The sequence below is a fragment of the Emydura macquarii genome, unplaced genomic scaffold, assembly GCF_026122565.2.
Source record: "Emydura macquarii macquarii isolate MOO-44397 ecotype Brisbane River unplaced genomic scaffold, CSIRO-AGI_Emac_v2 contig_2897, whole genome shotgun sequence".
NCBI lineage: Eukaryota > Metazoa > Chordata > Testudines > Chelidae > Emydura > Emydura macquarii.
The window spans coordinates 50842621-50865400 of NW_027133034.1; the positions used below are offsets into that span (position 1 = coordinate 50842621).

At 40.8% G+C, this 22780-nt stretch overlaps 1 protein-coding gene across 1 annotated transcript in view; it reads right to left on the reverse strand.

Moving 5' to 3' along the window:
- LHFPL2 (LHFPL tetraspan subfamily member 2) overlaps positions 1–22780 on the reverse strand; it is a 166984-nt gene that overhangs the window by 80957 nt on the left and 63247 nt on the right. The window contains exon 2 of the mRNA XM_067568939.1: positions 12216–12281. The gene's annotated coding sequence lies outside the window, so the exon portion shown is untranslated. The remainder of the gene's footprint in view (positions 1–12215; positions 12282–22780) is intronic.

Below are 22780 nucleotides of genomic sequence, written 5' to 3' on the forward strand. Positions count from 1 at the left end.
GCGCTGCTTCCTGGAACAAGCTTTACCCAGTGTCAGGGACGGCAACCTGTGCCCAGAGGGTGACCTTGCTCCATGCCCTGCCAGTGCGGGGTACTTCAGTAACCGTGACCTGGAGCGACTTCTCGGGGAGCAGCGCTGTGTCGACCCTTCCAAGCGGGGCAACCGGGCTGTTGGGGGAATCGTCCCCCAGGCTCCAGGGATCACCTATGCCAACCAGGGGGACCCAACACAAACTTTCCCTGTGGCACCAGCCCCTTCTCTGTGGGCGATGGGCGGGGCGGGGGAGGCATGGGCAAAGCCAACAAGGTCCATGCCGCATGAAATGTCTCCAGCATCAATGGCGTCGGCAGGTGCAGAGACGCCCTCCCAATCCCAGGAGTCAGGGATGGCTCTCTGGTTGGAGACATAGGCTGTGGTGGTGGTAAGCAAGTCTCCACTGTCTGACCTCAGTGTGGTCCCATGCTCAACCCCGCTTTCTTGGACAGTACAGGGGAGCGGTCTCACTCTGCACGCTGCTTTTACTGTTTCTTCCTTGACAGAGAAGAAGAAATCCAGTGCTGAGGTGGGGCCGATACCAATGGTGTACTCTGCATCAATGCCACACTCGGTACCAAGGTAGAATGGGTTGGTTCAGAGGCCAGTCTGAGTGCTGCCTCCATTAGTAAGGCTTTCAAGCGGATCTCTGTCTTTTTGGGTCCGAGGTCTGAAAGCCTTACAAATCATGCATTTGTCCTTATAATGAGCTTCCCCCAGGCACTTTAGGAAACTATCATGGGGGTCGCTCAGTGGAAAGGCCTTCCCACAGAAGGCACAAGGTTTGAAGCCTGATGACCAGGGCATGCCCTGCTTCCGGTAACTATCCTAAGTGACTGACTACCACTATTAACAACACTTAAGGACTAATCTACCTAACTAAGACAAACAACAAGCCATTAAGGAGAACAAAAGGGATTTAGAACACTTGCGATGCAAGTCATAGCAGTTCCAGCAACCATCACACATGGAAAGAAGGAACTGAGAGGGCTGGCAGCGCCTCATATACTGCAGCATGTGTGTGGAGCTCCGGAGGGTGCTTGAGCTGGCCCTACGGGTACTATTATTAAATGGAAAAAAGTTCCAATAACCGTGTACGGAGGTGCGCACACACCTACAATGGAATGGATATGAGCAAGCACTCGAAGAAGAACTAACAGAGACATACCCTGTAAAAAATATTGAATTAGAGTGTTTTAGGAACTGTCTACATGGTGTGTTAGTCCAAACTAGTGGGGGTGTAATTTCTAGTCCGCGTCTGCATGTCACTAATAGGCCTCTGCAGAGCCTGCTGGTGTGCACTAAAAATTACCTAAATTCTGTTTGAAACAGGGTTACATTAACACATACCAACAGGGTCCACATGGGTCAGTTAGTGCACAACATGCTGTTGGGGACTAGAATTTACAACTCCTCTGACGTGGATTAATGCACCATTTAGGCAAGTCCTAAGACCCTCTAATTCAATACTTTTTACAGAGTATGTCTCTGTGTTAGTTTTATCAACTAATGTTTCCTTAGGCCCCAATGCAGAGAAGTACTTAAGCATGCAAGTAGTACCACTGAATTTAATAGAGCAACCTATGTGCTCACTTGGAGGACCAGCCATTGTCTCTTTCCTTTTTAACAGAGTAGGTAGAAGGGATATTGGGGATCAGAGATGCCAGGAAAGAGAAAGCTCTGGTGACTCACTGAGGAATAGGGCACAACACCCTGAAAAAAATACGTAAGAATTCATATTTTAATTTGGCTATTTAAACTCCACATCTGTATGTGAAATATGGAGAGTCATTCTGAATAAGTATTAGAATCCATATCTGAAATTCACACATCACTCTTAACCCATACCCCCTGGGTACAAGGCAGAAGGCTGTAGAAAATGAAAACTGTTTTTAATCTTAAATTATCTATAGAAACTTTGGCTTCCTGACCAAAAACAGCAATGAAAGAATAGTTCTCTTCTAATTCTTCCAGTGTCTATCCACTATTGGGATGCCTGTCTCTTCATCCTGGACTTTGTTTCTGATGACTATATTTCAAGACACATGCCTGCTGAGTATCCTGACACATCTGTCTGCCTTCATACAGTTAAAATAGTTCAGCGCCTAAATAATACCTTCTAGAAATCAGTGTTGTCAAATACATAGCAACCATACTACATCTTTTGTTTCTTTATTCTTTGCTTAATTTTGTGTATCTAAAATGGAATTGAACTCTGTTGAGCTCCTGCAGCTGCCTATAATGGAAAGAATGAAGACAGGCTATTGCCAGAAAAGTGGTCAGTAAAAAATAACAGATGTGATGTTTCACCAATATCATTGGCTAGTTCAGTTTGAGCTTTCAAGTTGAGTTCCCATTAGTCTTCCTGAATCCATGAGGTCTACTTGCAGCCTCAGCAGTTCTGTTGCTTAACTGAATTTATTCAGTGACCTCAGCGGGGAATGTAACTGACAGGAAGCATTCATATCCTTACAAACATGCGTGGGCTCTGCGTACGGACCTTTGATTAAAGTTAGTCACCATATTTTCCAAGATCATTTTAGCTTTTCATTTCTCTCTTATCATTCTTTTCCACTTACTACTTAGAGATTTGAGCTGAGTCCGGATGATCCCCTCGGCACAGGATCTCTTTACACAAGGCTCACAAAGAAAATAGGATCAAAGGAAACAACCTAATCAGGAGTGTACATATTTTAAAGAGAGAGAAGTAGGTGACAAATGCCCTTCAAAGAGTTTATTTAAATTGTAGAAATCATTTTCACAGAAGAATGTAGTTCCATGACAGAGTTTAAAGGGGAAATTATAAATAAAAACACCATGGTGCATCTCACACCAACGGCAGCTAGTGTCGGCTTAAACTGCAAGAACTTATTTAAATTAATATTGTAGAATAAAAAGCATACAATTAGAGTAAAGATATTTTATATTTATGGATAAAAAATGTCTAGAAAATGTAAGCTGACACACACAGGTGATTTCTTCTACATAAAAGCCAATTATATGGAAACACCAGAAAAAAAAACTCTAATGCAAAGTTTTATAAGAATGGCAACTAACATCAATAGAGCTGAAGTTGGATTATCATGTTCATTATAAACCCTTGTTTTGGTAGGTCTGAAATCTAGATGTAAAAATGTAACTCTTGACTGAGTGGCACTGTTAATGATCCTCAGTTAAACAAAATCCCATGTCACATTGTGATTAAGCTCCTATAATGCAATCTCACCGCCTAAAATGAATTCTGTAAGAGTGAAGATAGCTCTTTATTAGTAGTAGCAGTAGTAGCAGCTGCTAATGGTCTCAACAGACACTGTACAAAAACACAACTCTATTAGGCACTCTACAAATACATCAGGTTCAAGAAAGAGCCAACTTAGTCAATGATTGCACGAATTGTTTTAAAGGTAAAGTTACCAATCCAATCAGGTTGCTGATCTTAAGAGTCGTTGATCCTTTGCCAAAAATAAAGGATTCTAAACTCTAATGCCTTTTTTCTTTGCTCACTGACATCCCCTCCTCTCTCCTAATGAGGCATAACAAAGGCTGAGAAAAAGTCACCAAGGAAGCATATACAGTTGTTTCTGTCTCCACTAGCTGGTAGGAGACCTACAGTTCTGCATTAACACAGGAAACATTATAGAAAATTCTAAAAAAAAAGAACATATGAAAGTAGATATGAAACAGACAAAATACTAAAAAAAAATTCAGAGAAAAGATTGAATATTAATAGCCTTAGGCAATATAGCTAATATAGAAAAAATAAGATACAAATTCACAACTTGCCATTTTACTGTTGGCCATTAAGACAAAATAAGTTGGTCATGGCACCACTTACAAAGTATACTGGAAAAAAGTCCATGTCACTATTATTTCATACAAAAAGAGAGGAACACTATTTGTCTATTCTATAATTAAGTTTTATGCTAGGCAGAAGTCAAGAAAATGAGCTTTTAGTTAGATCAAAACTATTAGCAGCAAGAAACTTTTGATTTGTATTTACAGAAGTCAGAAGTTTAGATTTAAAAACCCTCAGATTCATCATAGTTTTGAGATATATTTCTTATAGCTGTATGATCCAGCTCTCACTGAAGTCAATAGAAAACTTCCCATTAGTTTAAATGGGAATGGGACCAGGTTTTGAGTTACCTTATACTTAAAAATATTAAAACCAAAAAAGAGTTTGTAAAGGTATTTTGTGAATGTCCTATTTTTTTCTTCAGAACTTTTGCTACTCACTAAAATGCATTCACTGGGAAAACATGCAAAGACTCATAAAATCAACCATGCTTCAGACTATCTTAGGCCCTGATCCAGCAAACATATGCATGTTTGTAACTTTATTGTGGTACCATGAATGAGAAGTGACTCGTGTGTATCAACGTTTGTAAGATTGGTCTTTAGCCTGTAAATGGGGAGGGTGGGAGCAGGGCAGCCCGCCAGGGATGGATGGATTAGAGAGGATGAGGTTGCATATATATACACACGACATGCATGTAAATACTATGTAGAACAATCCAAGTTTACTTGCACTAAATCTATTTTATATTAAAAACCCTCTTTATATTTCATTTCCACAATTCGAGTGACGGGCATTCAGGTATGTAATTAGGGTTTAAATAATGATTAAATGTTTTAGGCTCTGATTCACTAAAGCAATGCGCTTAATTTTCATCACACAAGTAGTCCCATTCAATAGGACTACTTACATAGTGGAAATTAAGTAAGGACTTAAAGGCTTTGCTGAATCAAGGCCTTATTCATCAAGTTCGTTTTTTTCCTCCCCCAAAAAATGGAGCTCAATTTCAATGATTACCACAACTGCATGTTCTAACTACTAAGGCGACCAATGGGGGGAAATCTCTATGCTACACATTGTGAAACTGAAAATGCATTTTTGTTCTGGTTTTATATACTCTAAAATGTCAGCCATTTAGCTCTTTAGACAGCATATACTTGAATCACTTGTTGCAAATGTGTTAGACACCCTACAATCATTGTTTTAGTAATATATCGTCACACAAGCAATCTCCTTGTTTCTGGTACAACTGTAAATAGATTTCCTCTAAGACTACATTGATTTATTGTTGTAATTGAACAGTCATTTTCTGGTGGATGCAAGCAGCTGATCTGATCTCATGTGACACTGCCTGAAATACATTCTGAGGAGAAGGGTATTCCAAATGTCACAGTCAACAATTGGCCAGAAGGACTGGATTCCATCCAGAGCTGAGACCATCCAGGTCCATCACTGTTTAGGTCAGCCTTTTTTCAAAGATCAAAACATTTGATCGAATCTTGTTCATATTGCAGCAACAAGTACAACAAACATAATGACAAGAAGTAAAACTCCTTCATTGCAATTACAATGAAAAAAGCAATAGGGGAAAGCGAGACGAAATAGGAAGTGACATGACAGATTTTATTATGCATGTAGCAGAAAATAACCTTATCTTTTAAATTTAGAATCAATCTTAACGTTTTCATTTCTTCCCTCCAGTTGCAAGTTTATAAAAAAATATTGCTACAGAACTGCTAATAAACCCTTATGTTGACTCAGAGTTTACCAAGTTTCAAATCCCTCCTCGAGAGTCGCTTATGATATGATGCCTATGAGGAAAATCAGTCAACTATTGACTGCTAGGCTGAACAACAATTGGAGACAACTGTATTTATAAAAGAAAAATATTTTTAAAATATTTTCAACCAATTTGGAGTAACCAAGCTGTTCATGGAGTTAATAAGGTTAACTTTCTGATCTTCATTTCTGTTATGTTCATCCCCCCACACACGCACTTCCCTCCTACTGTTTGACAGTCACTCTTGCCTTGTTTCAGATTACAAGTTCTCTGTGGAAGGGACAAAGCATGCCTGTGTGTTTGTACAGTGCTCAGCAAAACAATCCCCCCATCCTGACTGATCATAGGGGCAGTACCACAATATAGTTAATATTTATTTGTAAAAACATCCATTAAGCATCTCATTTTAGAGAAACGCATTTGAAACAATGAATACTCAATTTGAGGAGAGAGTCTATCTCAGAGGTTCCCAAACATTTTGGCTCGAGGGCCATAAATATCATTTTTACAACCCTGAAGGGCCACCAGTTTATCAACTCATATATACCCCATTAAGGGCTACAAATCACTACATATTTAAAATAAACATTTTGATGCTACTGTGCAGATTTTTATATTCAATATTTTACACCTGCAAATTACTCACAGTATTTCACACGCTCACAAACAAAGCACTACTGTAGACGAGTGATGTCACTACACACTGAAGCACATGGTCAGGCAGCTAAGTCATGGTGATTGACAAACCAGAAGGCACTGATTTTTTAGAGTCCTGCCACTCCTCAAGCATGGTGGGTGTGCTCCACCTGGGTCCCTAAGCAATGGCTCCCTTCTGCAGCCAGGAGCATGGGAGATCAGTGTTCCCCTCCCTCTGGCTCCAGCAAGGATCCCAGCGCCTAGGGACCCAGGCAGAGCGCTTTGCCATGCTCCCTTCTATAGCCAGGGGGAGGGGAACACTGGTCTCTCATCCCCTTGGCTGCAGCAAGCAGCCTGCACCAGTCTGGTAGCCCCACAGCAATGCACTCCGCCCGGGTCCTTAGGCAGCAGCTTCTTCTGCAGTCAGAGGGACGGGAGCCACGGGCCACTTTGAAAGACCTTGCGGGCCACCTTTGGCCCTGGGCCACAGGTTGGGAACCAGTGGTCTATCTCAGTTTAATGGTAGCTCATGAAACAGAATCCTGAAGACGGATGGGGAAGGTGGACTGCAGGTAGAAAGGGACTAGAATTATATGCCATACAGTTGCCAACAACTTCTCAGCCCCACTGGTCTATTGGTCTACCCCAGTCCAAAAAAAACTTCACCCTCCTGAGAAAAAAATAAAGACAGTTGCCAGAAAGTTGGAGAAAAGGTAGCTTCCCCCAAAGGTTCTGCCAGGCTCTCAAATGTGGTGTGAAACCTATGCCGAGAGGAGTACATCAACCATGCTGTAGCTGAGATGGGGCAATCAGGCATCTGAATTAGAGCCTCTGGTTCTTGCTTGGTGGCTCAGGTGCAATATATGTATGCAGTATACCATGGAGCAGAGGGACTCTTATCTGAAAGAGGTCTGGGTTATGTTCTTCTTGGGACCAAAACATACAAGCCTAGAGAACATAAAGTGGTCCTACAGTTCTTTATTGAGTGAAAGGCCATGTCAGCCTTTGAATTAAAGAAATCACTGCCCTGGAATAGAAGATCGTCTGTCATTTTTTGGACCCTCCCTGTGTATTCCTGATGACAGGAGCTTGAAAGATCTGCACATCACCATCAATGTGGTCTTGAAGCAGCCCACAGGAAATATTAGCACTCAGCTGCCCTCTAGCATGATGGATTTCAATTTTTCCCTGTGCTCTTGCAGGAGTCTTTTCATAAAGAGACAATTTGTCCAGGGGTGGGAATATGGGGATGTTCCCTTCCCCCCAAACTTTTTTATCAGATCAGATAGTCATATTTTGCCAGAGATGCCTGGTAGTTGGCCAGCACTTTGTGAGGAGTACTGAGACATGTATTGTGATGACTGGGGCTTAAACAACGGTTGAGGGCTGTATTTTCTCTTTTAGGCTGCCATGTATATCCCTAGGGATTGAAGAGTTGCCTGCAAATCCTTCAGCATGTGGAGATGCGTTGGTCTTCTCGGCGAATAACTTCACCCTGAAGGTCCTCCACTGTGGTTTGAACCTCTTTAAGGAATCCATCTCACAAAATCCATCTCATAACAATGGCTGTGGAAATCGAACGTGCCGACGTGTTGGCTGCATCTAATGCAAACTGAAGAGATGTTTTAGCCATCAGCTGGCCCTTGTTGATTATGGCCTTGAATTGGTCTTTATGGGAGTCTGTGGGGCTATTCAATAAAGGGATTGAGTTTTGTATAATTCTGGTAGTCGTATTTTGCCAGCAAGGCCTGGTAATTTGCTATGTGGAACTGAAGAGTGGCTGATAAATATGCCTTCCTGCCAAACAGGTCTAGACGTTTCCCATCTCAATCATACAGGGTGGATTTAGATTGGAGCTGGCGGCCCCGAGAATTAACTGCATCCACAATGATGGAGTTGGGAGGGAGGTGGGAAAATAGAAATTCTGCATCCTTTACTGGCACATAATGCTTTTTGTCCACCTGCCTGCATGTTGATAGGATGGAAGCAGGGGTCTGTCATATGACTTTGGCAGGGTCCAGGAGTGACTCATTCACTGGGAGGGCCACTTTGGCAGAACTGGAAGAATGTAAAATGTCCACCAATTTGTGGTGAGGTTCAGTCACTTCCTGCAACTGTATCTGCAGGGTATTTACCATCCTCTGAGCTAGGTCCTGGAATGATTTAAAATCATCAGCCACAGATGGCGGAGGGGGCATCACCAGCTCATCTGGGGAGGATGATGAGAAATGACCTAGAGGAGTGTCTTCCTCTTCTGCCTTAACTTCCTACCCCAGATGTTCAGGGGGTTCCAAAGTCTTCAAAACCCCAGCGGAAGGAGGGGCCCTCCTTGCCTGTTGGTATGCCATGCTAGGGCCTGAGAGGCTTGCTGCCTCTGAGCCTGCTAAGGGTCTCACTACAGTCACTGAGAGTAGGGGGCTGGTGTCTGGTACCGTAGTTGGCCAAACCATGGAAGCTAAGGGTCGGATGGATGATATGCCTGGTGCCCATTATGAGATTGGGTCCCATATGATGGGTAAGAAGATGGGTGGGAACTGAAGTCCTCTCCCTCACTTTCCAACTCCAGTGAAGAGAAAGGCAGCGCACGAGGCAAGGAGATGTCAGCTGTGCTACTGTAGGTGCTTGTAGCAGACATATTCTCACAAATTGCAGCAAGCTCCAGCCACTCAGTCCAAAACTCCTTTTATCTTAGGCCTTGTCTACACTAGCATTTATGCCGGCAAAACTTTTGCTGCTCAGGGGTCTGAAAAAAAAAAAAAAAAACACACCCCTGAGCGACATACATTTTGCTGGCATAAGCACTTGTATGGACAACGCTCTATCAGGGGGAGAGCATCTCCAGCAGACATAGCTACCGCCGCTCATTTAGGTGGTTATTAAGTTGGCAGAAGAGCTCTCTCCCATAGACATAATGCAGCTACACAAGCGCTCTTACAGCAGCACAGCTGTACTGATAAAACTTACACTGGGACAGCTGTAAGTGTAGACTAGCCCTCAAGTGGCTGTTTGTGATTATTCTATCCTTGGATATATTAATTGAGGGGTGAGTTCACAGCCATCAAGATGCGTGTGATTCATTCAGTCATTAGTATTTCTCAGATTAGCAGTACAAGCCCTCAGAAGGAAAATGGTTTTGGGAGGGTCCTGTAACTCGGCAACCCCTCAGTTAAATGACCCCATATCTGGAAAACTAACACTACTCCTTACCCCATGAGGTGCACCAAATCTCCAAGCAATCTGAGTAACCGTCTGGATTCTAGAGCACTTACAGGAGTCAAGTTTAAAGCAAATAAAATAGCTCCAGGGTTTCCATTTCTGCAGTTTTTCAGTGTTGACTTGTGCGCGATATAATAAATTTTCTTAAATACTCTCTTCAGTGTGAGTCTCCCAAAGATTTAGTGGAAGCCATGTACTACCTTAGATAAAACTCAACAGATTGAGACCATTTTAACCTGCATCACATCAACAGTTTGATCTCTAGCTCTGGGGGAAAAACGCATCTGGAAACTTTTTTTTAAATGGCTATTTTTGGGGAGCTTACATCTCCAGAACTGCTGGCTCAAAGGACTCCAAATTTGGATCACTAATCTTACCCTACACCTGCTTGAAGCACAACAAAGAAATTAGATTTAGCATGATGATTTTAGAAGACAGAAAGGTTCGACCTTTAAACAGATGTCACAAAGTAACCTTAATGATAGTGGCGCTTCTGCACCACTACAATATACTTTAGGAAAAAACTGTTCTAGATGACATACCCATCGACAAACTATTTATACTTCCCCCCACCAAAAAAAAGTTAGGATTAATTCTATTTTTAGAATCCAGCAGCCATAATAGAAAGAGGGAACATAAAGAAAACTAGACAATAGCTGCTCATTATCTTTCATTTGTGTTGGCACTGGAAGCTCTATCAATAGTAATAAGGAAGCAAAAGCTAAACTAACAAAACATGATATGTAGGATGTATACATAGTCTAAAACATCAAAATACAGAGGATAATTAAAGATGCCGAGTAAAGGTGGACCTTGGTGTCAGATATATTTTGAAATCAAACACCATTATTTGTTATCTTTATCCTCAGTCATTAGAGTGGATAGTACATGCAATAATGTCTGTGGATGCTAAAAGATGGGAGGGATTGCAAACACTATGAAAGTCAAGATTAATCAATAGATATGTAAGACTGGAAGAGACCTCAATAGACCATCTGGCCTACCTCTTGCACTGGGGCAGGACTAAGTTTTATCTAGACCTTCCCTGACAGGTGTTTGTATAACTTGTTCTTAAAAACCTTCAATGACTGAGACTGCACAATCTCCCTAAGTAATTTGTTCCAGTGCTTAATTATGCTTGCAAATAGAAAGTTTTTCCTAATGTCTAATCTAAATCTCCCTTGCTGCAATTTAAGTCCATTACTACTGTTATCATGTCTCACCCTCCCCAGTCTTCTCTTCCGCATACTAAACAAACCCAATTTTTGCAATCTTTCCTCATGTTTTCTACATCTTTAATCATTTTTGTTGCTTTCCTCTGGAATTTCTCCAATTTGTCCATCTTTCTTGAAGTGTGGTGCTTACAGTTGGACACAGAACTCCATTTGAGGCCTTATCAGTGCTGAGTAGAATGGAAGAATTACTCCTCGTCTCTTGCTTACAAAACTTTTGCTAATACATCCCAGAATGTTGTGGGGGTTTCTTTTATTTGCAACAATATTACACTGTTGACTCATTTAGTTTGTGATCCACTATAACCCCCAGATCCTTTTCTGCAGTACTGCTTTCTAGGCAGTCATTTCCTGTTTTATATTTGCAATTAATTATTCCTTCCTAAATGTAGTACTTTTCACTTCTTATTGAATTTCATCACATTTATTTTAGACCATTTCTCCAGTTTGTCAAGATCATCAATCCTAGCCATCCTCTTGATAAATTACAGCAGTGAGTTGAAATCAAATACAATTCAGTAATGATAAATGTTAAATTGGTTCGCATTATTAAATACGACACTCTGATATGTTGTACTTCCAAAAAGTGGAAAGTATCAGGTGTAAAATGTGCATGGAATTCTCCTCTATGCATCACTAATTAATTCTCAGTTGGAACAGTAACATTTTTTTGCATCTTTTTTTTTTTTTTTTTTTTTATATAAAGGTAGTATATTGGAGAGAGTTAAGAAGATGTACTCTGTCTGTCTATCTGCCTTATTCTCATGCCCTGATATGGATCTAGGCTGACAATTAGACTAAGATGCTTACAAAAAATTCTTCTATAAATTTCACATGAAAGAATTTTTAAAAGATTTTTCCTCCTGCTCTAAGCATGATGTTGCCACAGAAGACATGAGAGATTTGCAATGAGAGAGGAGAGGATCCAGAAGATGATCAATCTTTAAAAAGAGACAAAATAAAAATTTAAGAACCACTGAAATAAATATAAGATTTTTATTACAAGGAAACTCAGTTTGCCGGAACTTCTTAAGTCACCTTGTATTTCTAGATATTCTCCATCAGACCTACTTTCACAAATGTTTCACACATATTTCACAAACGTTACTTATCCTATATATTTTCATTATTCCTGTAATTTAATATTCAAGAACCAGTTATCCTAAATACAACAGGTCTCAATATATACTAGTGTTGCAACAGGTGCTGCTGTAACTCACCTATTCAAAATATTTAAGTTCAATAATTCAAATTCAAGGTTTTCTAACTCACCGAAAACTAAGATTTTATTCCTTTATTTATTTTGTTAAGTAGTCAAGTTCATGTTTTCTGTAACTTCCTTAAAGCTTTGGTGCAACATCTATCTGCGCTTATAATCAGATGTACGGTATTCAGTGCTAAGAAAGGATCTTTAAAAGGAGAAGAATCTAGACATCTTCCATCCACTGATCAGTTACCCAACTTCAAGGTCTCACAAAATATGGAAACAATAACTTATGCAATCTGAATTTATTTTACTCACCTGTGTTATAACTCAGAGGACCACTTTAAGGGAATCTGGTTGACCACTTCAGAAAACCAGCAACATCTGGAGAAAAATTTGAAATGCAAGAAATTATTTATGGAGCCAAAAATATTAACCACACGATTTAGGACTACTAATAGTACCTAGAATTTTAAAGCTTTGCTTGTAAAAGGCAGCACATGGTTAATGTTTCACTAGTATGACATTTCTACTTCACAAAGAAATGCAACATTGTGGACACCGCTCCAAACACTGATGAACCAAGAAAAATAAGCATGTGAGAAAGAGTAATGCATCAACAATTAAGTATGCTCAAGATCATACCTTTGCCATTCCCCTCTACCATGTTAAGAATTTATGCAGAGATTTTCAAATATGGCTAAGGGATTTGGATGCCCAATTCCCATTTTAGTTAATGTTTCTAGTTAGGTGACATTCATGATAAATTTGAGAAAGCTTCTAAAATAGGAAAATATAATTAATCCAAATAGTAGAATGTGACTTCAGATACTACTCTGCTAGCTTCTGGACACCTCCTGGAATGTCAAGATCACCCTCAATTTCCAGAATATGTTTAGTGGGATTGGACCCACTATGACTTTTCCCTCATTTGCAGAAGGAAAATGAGGTGATGAACGTGCTGAACAGCAGTATGTCAGCAGAAGGCAGCGCCATGAATCTGCTGGAGAGATGTGAGAAACGTTCCATGGCAGTTGGGAGGAATGGGTCTCAGAGCCAGGCTGTGTAGAATCTCTGACCAGAGTGAGGTGCTGAAGACAATTGGTAGAACAAATACTGGAATTCCCTCTAGGGACTAATGCCTTGGCTTCAGGAGCAGCTCGTCAGTCCAGGCACGTGAGGCAAAGCCTAACCAAGAATTCCCAAAAGCCACAAAAAACATTGTGCAGATTCTTTTTTATTTAATTCATAAATATATACATATTGAAGGACACATTGTGATTTGATTTAAATGTCACAACTCACTCTCTCCAGTAGCAAAACACAATGCCGGAAAGTTTGAAGAATGTAGTGCAGCATCAGGCTCAAATCTTGCTATAGCTCACTGGTTCTCAAACTGGGGGTCGCGAGCAGTGAGCCCCGACCCCAGCCAGGCACACGGCTGTGTGCTCGGAGTGTCACCAATTACAGGGCTATGAGCCTCCCTGCTTCCTCCCAGCGGAGGAACATCAGGGGATGGAGGCAAGCAGTGACACACAGATATTACTCAGCCCACCAACGTTCCTCTGTGCCCCCTAGACAGTTGTGAGGAGGGCAGCAAGGAGCAACATCAGGGCTCCCTGCCCCTAGGTCACTTTCCTCACCTGGGTAGTGCTGTGAGGTGAGCATCAGGAGCTGCTGCTCCCTGCCCTCCCCTCATGCAGCTCGGGTGGGGAAAGTTCTGGAATAGCCTTCTAAGGGGAGCACTGGGGGCAAAAAACCTAGCTGGCTTCAAGACTGAGCTTGATAAGTTTATGGAGGGGATGGTGTGATGGGACAGCCTAATTTGACAATTAACTGATCTTTGACTATTAGTGGTAAATATGCCCAATGGCCTGTGATGGGATGGGTTTTGAGTTACTACAGAGAATTCTTTCTTGGGTGTCTGGCTGTTGAGTCTTGTCCACATGCTCAGGGTTTAACTGATCACCATATTTGGGGTCAGGAAGGAATTTTCCCCCAGGGCAGACTGGCAGAGACCCTCGGGGGTTTTCGCCTTCCTCTGTAGCAATGGGGAAGTTTCCCATCAGGGCCAGGGGTTCACACGCAGAGGCTTGCTGTGTGAAAGGGGTCACCAATACAAAAAGTTTGAAAATCACTGGTATAGCTAATTGTGTCTCAAGAAGCTGTTTTGTTATCCACCCCCAGAAGTCTCTTTATATAAGGGGTTTGCTGTGGTAACCAATGCTTGGAGAGGCCATGGGAGGATTTGTAGCAGCTGAGTCCTGGCTGCAGGGGGCTTGCATGGGCAGGGATGGACCTGTGCCCTGGCCCTCTCACCCATGGGGTGAGTGCTATGTATATGCATGAAGAGCCACTACCGAGCCTTAGGACTGCCTCATGCTCTGCCCCCATGGACAGCCTCTAACAGTGGTGGCAGCTCCAGTTCCCAGGTCCACTTGCTGCTGCTTCTTTATAAATCAGGTAAGCTTTTAATAATTATTAATTAGACATTGGACAGGGGTGGAAATAACTACTTTGTGATTTGCCCTCACCTGTCAAAATCAACAGAGCATTGATTAAAATAAATTCAGATTATTCCAACTATTTAAGAATATAAAGTTCTATGGCAAAAAGAAAATAGCTGTGTTTGGATAGGAACATACCAGCTACACTTCCAAAAAAAAAGGTGATCACCTTTGAAATGCCTTGTGGATGGGGGTGGTGCCGGTTGTTTTGCAAGCTCACCACAACCGCAACCACAAGGCAACTCCGCAAACCCCACCCCTTTCAACAGCCATTTATAGTATCTAGAGAGAACTCACATAGATAAGATTTATAACATCATTTTCTTACTTAAACTGTGGAAATGGGAACACTTCTGTATCTTTAGCTGGACACAGAAACTTTTAACATTAGCTATCCCAGTGTATTGTGGTAATAATGGAAATCTTTAGACCCATGTCAGAAAGACCTGGCAGATTAAATTATTTTTCTGGCAACTGGCAAATCCATAAAAAAAACCAGCCAGGCTGGTCAAATACCAATCAGGTGATAACCCTACTTCTGAAAAAAGTAATTCAGCAAAGTACTGAACCATATACTATTTTAAGCATCTGAATTCAATGGCATTACACACGAGTAAAACTGAGCAATGTGGTTAAGTGCTTTCCTGGACCAGGTCCTTCCTTTTCATGCAGACACAATGCTATGGAAGCAACATGCTCTGCTTCTTGGTGAGCAAGCCTTGAATCACTCAACATAGATCTCTCCATCTATCGGTCCACACTCAGGAAAATAGTGGCATGATGCAGCACCAGGAAGAGAGGATTAGTATATTAAAGGAAGGGGAAAAAGGATCCCCCAAAGAAGCACATTAAGGCGGTAGGAGAGGGATGGAAATCACACAAAATGAATTTGGAAGCTTATATGACTCCTAATTTGGTTTGAAAATGTGTGAAATACACCATTTCTTCCTTCCCACTGAATTAGTTGTAAATTTTGCTGCACCGTTTGTCCCACCACCACCACCAAGAAGAAAACATTTAATCCGTCATTTTCAACTATTTCAACCATTCATGCATTAGTAAAGCAGCATTCTGACATAACCTTTAAAGACAAACTGGCACAGTCCTGTCATTCTACACCAGGCAGAAATATGAACTTAAAATCCGTTTCACAATTTTATCAAGAAAAGGCACATACTAATAACGGAAACCTAAATATCTCGATAAGTACTGCTGCTACATACATAGTATTTCTATACAATAGGAGTTTGGATTGATACATAACTTTCTATCATAGTGAATCTTCTGTGCAAAATGAGGAAAGTAACAGATATATCCCGTATCTTTCAAGTAGCTTTTTCTTTATATGTAATCCATGGCAGCACTGCACATATAGTACTATGTCAAAAGGAAATATCTAAATCAAATATGAAGGAAAATGTATTTCTTTCAGGGAAGTTTGTTGACAAGAAACACAAATCTAGTCCAGTCACTAAAATTACATCACTCTGAACAGAAATAACTTGTTCAACTGGTTCTCCTGGCATCAGTTTAGTACAGTACAAAACTGAAAGAAAAAGGCCTTAGTACTGAATAACTGTCATTAAGACTAGCTTCAGAAACAATAGCAAAACAGAAAAAATTATGTTTTGATTAAGGGAGGGGGGACTCTACTAACATGTTAACAAAACAAAAGTTGTTCGGATGTTCAACAATATAAAATTTTCACAGCTCCAAGCATACAGTGGATATTTTAAAATCTTTTGTCAGCTATTATGTGGACTTTTCACCTCTGTTTTGCCACTCAGACATATACTTGATTTTATTTTAACCAGGTAAGGTACATTACAGTGAAAAGAAAAAACAAGAATTGAAGTTACATTGAGCTAGAAGAGTAAGTATATTTCATATATGTAAGCAAAGGCAAATCAGCATACAGAAAACACTAATATTATAATTTACAAGTTATACTGGTAAGGACAAAAATTAGAAAGAATTCTTACTCTTCTCTTTGAAAGGAACACATCATACGTAATACTAATTGATACAATCCTTCACCTGCTCTGAAGCTTGCAACCAATGAAATCCAGATGTGCCTATAATAAACTGCTGATCAATGCCCTTAATCCATATTCTCCTACCACCATACCTCACCCAAAAAAAAGTCATAGCAAATCTTTACACATCATTAATAGAGTTTAAAGCAAAGATTAAAATTTTACAATCCTGGTGATTCCCACAAAACTAAACAGAATAAATACTGAGGCATTTTAACAGACCCTACATTGTGAATGTGAAATATCTCGCTCAGTGTGTTACCTAGTAAAATAAACATCTGGCTGACCACTTAATTAAGTTACTATATTTTCTTTACAAAGATGCCAAAACAAACTATCTGAGGTAAAGATAGACAAATGTATTTAGCAGTAAAGCTTTCATTTAAATGAATATTAATTTCTATACTTTATTTAGGTCTACATTTAGTTAAGCTTAAGCTTATTAGTTTGAAAATTTAGAATATGAAGTATTAACTAAGACTCCAATCCAGCATGCACTGAAATCAATGCGAGTAGAAAAGTGACCCTATATTTGTATACACAAGACTCTTTACAGACAATAACTAATTAATCTTTACAACATGCTTCTTAAGTATTATGATCCCCATTTCACAGATGGGGAAACTGTTGCAGAGAGAATGAATTTCCCATGCCTGCATAGTGAGTTGAACAAAGATCAGAGTTCAAAAATTCTTGATTAATAATGTTACATTCATTCCTTCAAAGTGCACAGCACCTTAACAGTACAATGGCCATTGTTACTAGCCTTCCTGTGATTGCCAAAAAAGGGTCACTATAGTGATGTGGATCTCTGTCCGAATGGAACTACGATGACAACTCACCTTAGGACTCAATTGGGTCACTGACTGGCCACTGGATGGTAGCTGCTTGGTTACCACTGACATGGGCCAGATTTGAAGAGAACTTAAAATGATGAATATCTCTGAACCCCTATACCAAATCCCTTGGGCTATCCAGTCCTTCAGGATTGTCCTTACCCATGATATTTCTCCACGTTCTACAGTAACAATCTAGAATCCCTCCATAGCCTTGAGTTATTCTTCTGTCTCTCTTCTTTTTAAGCCAGTCTGTCTTTTAAAAAAAAAAAAATTAGGAGCCCAATTTTCACTATCCAACCTGTTGCACAAAAACTTCCAGACGCCCTGCCTCTATGAAGCCCTAAGGAAAAACTTAAGGAATGAAGTTCTCTGCCTGCAGAAACTGGATTGGAATGGCTCTGAGATCTCAGGACAAAATAGTTTAGGAAATTACCTTTTCATGCAGTTTAGAGACAGCAATGGCAAATCTGATAAGATTTTAGTAAATAACATGCCATTTTGTCAAATTCCTAGGTAGCTCTAGCTGTCTCACAGCATTATGTGGCTGTTCTACAATCCTGTTTTAATGTGAATGTGCTATAGGAACCAGAATTATGAAGAGCTATTGATTTCCGGTATTATTTTTCAACCTAAAACCATTTCATACAGAACATTAAAAAAGTCACAGATTGTCTCAACTTTCTCATTGCCAGTCCAGTAAACTAGAGGTTAAAAGGTAATGACTCCCTTACCAAAATCCTGAGTCCTTTAGTCCATACAACATACGGAATTTGTTAACTTTGTTGCCTCCTCACTATTTATACTTTTATGACTATTTTTGTTTTTAAGGTAGGAAATGCTCTCAATCTAATTAGAAAATATGTTAGTTTTATTATGTGAACCTGAAGAAAACTCTTCACAAAAAACCCCAATGGTAAATAAATGGATAAAAAGTAATAAAACAGACTTCATAGCTGATTAATAAAAATAAAACATTTAAATTAATTACATCTAACAAAGTAGCCAGCTGAAGTGGTAAAGCATTTCAGATCTCACAGTTCACAACATGCAAGATACTGTGCATTATGGAGCACAACTGACACCCAGTTTCTACCTTTGTAGGAAACATCCATCTGAGGAATTTATCTCCATTTCTCCAAATAGTTTCTCAAAGGGTCTAAACATATATGTTTTAAAACTACAATTAAGTTTGACTGGCCAGCTAATTCAGTACTTTTTTTCCCCCAAATAGCTCTGAACTCTCTGAAACTTTCAGAGAGAGACTAAAATACAAGACAATACACAAATCTATCTAGTAAATATTTACTTTAAACTAATTTTAAACTCTGCCAACCTGAATGTACATGTAGTGAGGGGGTATTGGCCTCCCTCCCAGACTGATAGGGAGCATCAGACCAGGCCTGTGGGGGCAGAGCCAGAGTGCCTGTCTGCCAGCCCAGAAGTGAGGGGGTGGGACAGGAAGTACAAAAGAGGCCCAGGAGCTCAGTTGGTGGACGGCTCCCAGAGAGGAAGGACATCCCTCTTGGCCCTCCAGCGCTGCCTGTGGCCTGGTACCCAGGCAAGCGGACCAGGGCCAGCATCTGGGTGCAGGCAAAGGAGCAGCGCAAGGCCTGGGGCCCAGCAGTACCTCCAGATCCACCCACCCCGTTGGACCCGGTGATCCCAAGAGGCGAGGACCTGGAGGAATTGCCCGACGTGGAGGAGGTGGCCCTAACAGGGCCTGACCTAGAGGAGCTGCCCCTGGAAGTGCAAGAGGACGACAGCAGGGCATGGGCCCTGACTGGGCCGGACCTGGAGGAACTGCCCCCCGCCGACAGCCCCAAAGAGCTGCCCAACCTGCTGCCCACTGATGAGCTCGAGGGGTTCTACAACCTACCTCTGGGCACCTACCCCGACAAGGGCGGCTGGACGCCAGGACACCAGGTACCCGAGGGACAGGGGGAAGGAAGTAGCCCAGCGGAGGAGCCACATGGTCCGGGGACCCATACGGTGACTCAGCGTGTTGCGGTTGGGACCCCGCTGACTCCGTGGCATACCCCTCAGTCACAGATAGGGACCTGAGCTGGGATGCAGTGGAGTTGGGTGGGCCTGTGTCCCCCTCCCCCTTTCCCAACCACACCAGTGGCCTTTGAACTGTTTGCTGTCCCGCCCAGGGCCTTTCAACTAGTTATAGCTCGGGGACTGTTCCCCCAGCCCTGAGCTGGGACTACCCCTGCCGAAGCAGGATAGTGAGGGGGTGTGTGGCCTCCCTCCCAGACTGATAGGGAGGGATGGCCAACCATACTACAGTACAATATAAAAAGGAACAACTGCACAGTTTCTTTATAGACAGAAAACAAAAATCCCCTGTAGTTTAAAAATGACATTTTAAAGCTTTAAAAATCTCAAATTGGAAAAGGAACTGACTTTCTATATCTTTATTTAGAAGACAGATGTTAAGTATGAGTTGCTTTTTGATCAGGAAAAATATAGGACTAAATCTGATTAATTCTTAACTCCTACCAGAGAGGACTAATTTTAAAAAAATTAAAGGAATTAGTTGGGGAAGTGGACTGGACAGAAGAATTCATGTATCTAAAAGCAGCGGAGGTTTGGAATTACATCAAGTCAAAGTTGCAGGAACGATCCGAAACCTGCATCCCAAGGAAGGGGAAAAAATTCATAGGCAAGAGTTGTAGACTAAACTGGATGGCAAGCATCTCTGAAAGGTGATTGAGAGCCTATAAGGAGTGGAAGATGGAGGGACCAGCAAGGAAAGCTACCTCTGGAAACATGCTGATGTCAAAATGTCTGCTTTAGCAGTTTCAATGAGAGAACATGGGACATCCCTGGCTTCTGATGTGGACCCAGTTAGTGGGGGGAGAGAGAGAGAAGAAAGATTCAATCCTGTGTGAGAATACATTTTAAAAATAACTGAACTGGACAAATTTACACTTATTACTTGGAAGATAAGGGATTGTAGTCTCCTGTCCAATTTACTTTTTTATGTAGTCGCCTGGGTGAGAGGACACCTATCATTTTGAAAAAAGTTCAATCTGAATCTTTCACACAGTTTCCATCTCCTCTGCACATCATGGGTGAAATCCTTGTCCCACTTAAAGTCTGAGAATTTTGCCATTGATGTAAGTGGAGCCAAGAGTTCAACCCATACAAACAACCCTTGCCCAGCTCCCTTATCTTAAACAAGGTAGAATAGAACAAAGCATAAAAAATTCATCCACTCCTCTCACAGCCCAACTAAAATGCAACAAAAGTAAGGCAGGGAGCTCCACAGTGTCCTGTAAGAGTCTTTATTCTCAAGCTGAGGTTTAGTTTTCAAAGAGTTCACACTGCTGGCTGGAAGTGCTGCAGGTGCTGTGGTCAAAACCCTGATGGTGAGGAGGTAGCTTTTGGGGCAAAGATTACACAGAACATTTGCCAAAAAGGTTAATCATCTTTAAAAGGGTTTTACAGAATATTAGAATTATAATAATTCCTTACAAAGTTGCAGAAGCAGCATATTCAACACTGTCTTGGATGTAATGGATAAGGGAGAAGTGTTCTATTCAGCTCTCACTGACCGCAAATATAAGGAGCAAATTAAAAATATATTCCTAAAAAAATGTAATGCAAAATTAATAAGAAAAAAAGAAAAAGGTACTGAGAAAAACTAACAGCCATTCATGTGTCAGTAAAATAGTGTTATGGTTACATTTAACCAAAAATAAGAACCTTACTCAGTTTTCTCTCATTTTCCTGCCTGTCAAAAACCTCCCACAGTTTGCACAGAATTCTGGAAATCATGAGCAACCACATCTCTCAACCAGCCTGCCCTTTTGATGGGGGCTTACAAGCCCATTACGTGGTATTTCTTTGATGCCAACCAGAGGAAGGGAAAATTAGTTTGCCATTGTTTGGTAGGAGTTAAAAACTGTACTCAGTTTTGCAGATGGTGAAATAGCCAGCCCCAGGGCCAGTGGGAATTCAACAGCCTCTAAGAAATATGTTAACTGTGGTTTTGTGCACCACAAAGAACCTTTTCTTTGCCTTTTCATTTTGTCATTCTAGGCTGATTCTGGAGCCAGTTTGTTTAAACACTGCTACAGACTATCATCTTCATTTTCAGAAAATTACACAATCTGTTCTGGTAATAAAATCTGTATGTTTTATTGGCTCTTTGTCATCAGCTTTGTAAAGCAGATAGTCAAAGTAAACAATAGATAAAGTAGTAAAGTAGATAAAAGTAGATAATCCTGTTTGAAAGCTGTGACAGCAGGCTTTAGTTCTTTGCCAAAGTCCCATCATGTCAAATAGTACTATTTGAATACATTTCTTTAAACTCATTTAGTTAAGTTCTGTAAATAGCAAATTTATCACTACATTATGAATTCCTGGTGAATACATTTTATTTTCCCTAAATTTCTACTTTTTTCACTGCCCAAAACAGTAGTTCCAGTTACTATAGTCACCATATAAATACACACACACACACACACACACACACACACACACACACACACACACAAAAACAGGAGAGTTACACATGTAAATTCTCCAGACACAGAGGGGAAAATAGACCAATACTGATTTTCCTCCGCTTTTACCAAATTAATATTAATTCTTTAAAAAAATTGTTGGTTTTCCCACCCATGAAGAGGGGGATGTGCACAAACCCTCATCCCATCAGTTTGAACTGTGGGGGAAAAGGAATAAAAATCCCTGACGAGAAGGATCTGTGTATCTCTCTGCTGCTTGGAATTTGCAGAGGGCAATATTTCTAAGCATAAGCAACGGATCCCCAAGGTACTTAGCTTGGTTTTAGCCCTAAAGGACATATCAAGCTTGCACATTACGGTAGCAGCTTCTATTCCTTTTTGAAATCCAATACTGTCATTCACTTGTGCCTGTATGTTTATCTGCTTTAACCTTGTAAACACATTTCTTTTTCCTTGTTAATAAACATTTAGTTAATTTAATATAGGATTGGCTATAAGTATTGTCTTTGGTGAGAGATCGAAGGATCTGGGGTGAGTGACTGGTCCTGAATATTGTTGTGATTTTTGGTATAAGGAACCATCCAACACAAAGATAAGTTTGCCTAAGTGGCAAGATAGACTGGAGTACCCAAGGGGATTGTCTGTGACTCCATGGATGGGTTATTATAGTGCTTGAGGAGTTCACACCTGATATTTGATTAGAAAAATCTAAGAATAGACCTCACAACCAGTTTGGGGTTTATGCTTTGCTTCTTGACAATCTGCAATGAAGTTGGCAGTCAGTCATGAGCCATTCCAGACAGCTTGACAAGATCAATCAATCAATGAACCTTAGGAACTAGATCAAGCAATGTTGAAGGGTTCCTTTTTCCAATGGGGGAAATTCACCACCTTAAAAAAAAAAATTCACAGTATCCTATGCCATGTAGGAAGTCATGAGGAGATCACCCTTGGCCTCCTGGAATTTTTCATTGAAATTCAAAAGGGATGTTTATCTGACCCCAAAATTTTAAAGCCTGATAGAAA